This window comes from Fulmarus glacialis, unplaced genomic scaffold, assembly GCF_000690835.1.
Source record: "Fulmarus glacialis isolate BGI_N327 unplaced genomic scaffold, ASM69083v1 scaffold23956, whole genome shotgun sequence".
Lineage (NCBI taxonomy): Eukaryota > Metazoa > Chordata > Aves > Procellariiformes > Procellariidae > Fulmarus > Fulmarus glacialis.
In genome coordinates this window covers 19,167-22,062 of record NW_009220338.1, presented here as the reverse complement: position 1 = coordinate 22,062, position 2,896 = coordinate 19,167, and positions in this window count along the sequence as shown.

Genomic DNA, 2,896 nt, shown 5'->3' with positions numbered 1-2,896 from the left:
GCCGGTTCTCGGGGGCCGGACCTCTCTCGGGAGCTTGGAGGGCTACTCCCAAGGTCACCCGCCGTGTTTGCGTAGCGAGGAGGAGGGGGCATCGTTCCCGCGTTTGCCCTCCTCTGATGCAAGTGATTATTTGGCCTCTCTCCTTCAGCACGTCGGTGTGCTGATAAACGGGGGGTCCGAGGGGGGTCCTGCCTTCCCTCCGCAGAGCAGAGGAGCAGCCCTTTGTTCCCTGCCGGCACCTCGGTGTTCTGCCCACGGTGCAGTAAGCCTTTACTCTGGAAATGCTGGCAATGTGGGCAAGCCTCTCTTTACGGAAGACTTGTCAGAATACCTTTTACAGTTGATATTTAGTTGTTTCTTGTCGTGGAGCCATGCTGCTTCAGCTGGTTTTCTTTTATTTTATTACTATGTTATCACCTTGTGGTGCAGTAGAAAGAGATTGAGGGGGTCCTACTGGAGCACATCTTACCATGTCAATAACCTGAGGAGTCAGTGGTATCTCTGACTTTTCGTGCCTTCTGCAAATATCAGCTATGTGCAGCTACCTTGGCAGTTTTTGGTATTATTAGGCTAATTAACTCATCTTTTCCATAGTGAAGGTACAGAGTATTCCCCTTTTAGGAAGGGGGAGTACTTCTTAAAGAGAAGAAAAAAGGAGGCAGTCATTTATAATTGTATCTCCTCGCTGTCTTCTGCAGGTTGATGAGGATGTGGGCTCCTCAAAGTATATTGAGATATTTGTGTTGCAAATAGGGTGGTAACAAATTTCGGCCTTTGCTCCTTTCCCAATGTGTAATTTCTGATTTCTTAATAGATTTTGGATCTGGATTAGAATTTATCACATGAGATTGAAAGATTTACAAACTGGCTGTTCTCTTCCTGCTTAATTTGCTGGGATCCCAAGCTGTCCTCTCCCTTGGATGCCTCAAAGCCAAAGCAGCGAGAGCGCTCCATGTAATCCCCCCTTGAGGTAGTATGGGCCGTATAAACTCTTGTTAGTGTTTAGGTGTGCTCTCTCAGGGGTTTGCTTCGTGCTGTTTTCTCTGGAAAAGGCCCCGTCTCCGTACCGAGACTCTTGCCTTCTGAAAATGGCTTCTCCCTGCTGTTCTCTGAAAAACTCTGGTTGTATATTTCTTTGGTGTTCATCTCTTTTTATTTGAACTTGGTCAGGTCTCAGTGACCTATCAAAAGTTGTTACACTAAAGTAATTCCTTAAAGCAGGTTTTAAAGCCAAGACTTCTTTCCCTCGTTGCTGTGCTTTTTCTTGTTGCTGAGTCAAACCCGAAGGGGATTCCTTCCAGAACTGACCACCTTGTTGGCGGACTTGAGGTGTGGGATCTGCTTCTGGTTACCATCGTCTTGAAGCCAAGCCTCTCTGAACTCAGACAGAAAAAGCGTAGAATCCGCACCCCCTTTTTGTGTAGTAAAGCCTCAAAATACTTGAGGGTTTCTTTAAAATTTATTTAATCCATCTTGTCCGCTAAACTAGACCAAGCCAACAGGTCCAGTCAGTTTTTTCTTCCTCCTGACCTAGGCCACCGTGGTTACCTGGTTGTGCTGCTGGGACTCCCGGCTTTTCAGGGGAATGCTGACACCGCATGTTTGTACTCCATCCCCACCCCCAAATAATTGACACACATCGTAAACATTGGCTTGAGTGCTGCATGAGAGCATCCCTGAAGCCCATTTTAGGAAGACGGTTGAACACGGTGTGTCTGTTTGAGCAAGGTGAGGGCAGCTGAAGACAGAGCGGCCTCTGACTAAGCTGCCAATTAAAAACTGGATATTCTGCTTCCCCCTGGAGAGGCGTGGAGGCTACTGGAAGTGTGCTTCCTCTTAAAATATCTGTGGGATTTGTTTTCTTTGGATGGGTGACAGAGCGCAGTGCTGACCTACCTGGGGTTTTTTTGTACCCAGACGAACATTGTTTGCAAATCTGTGTATAATGGGAGAATTGAGTGTTGTGGTTTTGCATTGTGCTTTTGTGGGTTCTCTCCATTTCAGAGGCTTCCTCACGAGGGAGGGAGGGAGAATTACTTCAGTCTTTGGCAAGCAATTTCAGTTTTTATTAAGTAGGTACCTGATCCTGGCAGAGCTCATCTTCCCTCTGCGCCAGGGATAAGCGATGTGAACTGTATTGGACAGGCTGTTGGCACGTGTGTGTTTTGTGACCCCACGCGTGTTTCCTGCCCCCCTCTGCCCCTCAACTGAATTAAACTGGGATTTTAGGCTTGTAGCTAGGCAGAGCCTCAACTGGGTACGCTTAATAAGATACACACCTGCCAGTCAAGGGGATAGTAAACATGGGCTGGCAGCTGGTGCCTCAGCACCCTCCTTTGCTCCTTCTCATTCCTTCTGCGCCTGTGCCAGCAGGACGTGGCACCCGGCACGACCACCCGGCCTCCCGGAGGAGAGGCTGGCCCTGCCATCCTGAGTGCGAGCGGGTCTCTGCACAAGCTGCTGAGCGAGTCACGAGGCTGTTCGGGTGGTGCGTTTATGTTCTGGAGAGGCTGGTGCAGGTGAGCCGTGCTGGAAGCAGCTGAGTTGCCAGGGCATAGTGAGGCGTGTTAGATGTGCTGAAATAGCTCTGCCAGAGCAGACAGTTGGCCTGCTGGGTTTCAGCAGCAGTACTTGGCAGCGAGGTGAGTATAATGTACGTGCCTGTGTGTGGGTAGTAGCTACACCCTTATTTCTTCTGTAGAGGAGCAGGGAGACTCCTCCCGACCAGCATCTCTCTGTTTTGAGGGCCAGTAGATTTGGGGTGACTCTCCTAGAGAGCATCACTGCTTGTTAGTGTTTGTGCAAACTGCTCATTCTGCTTTTGTTAATGAAAAAGCGCAGCCGTTCATCTCAACAGGTGGAGGGTTGTTGTGTTCTCTCATCTTCATCCATCCTT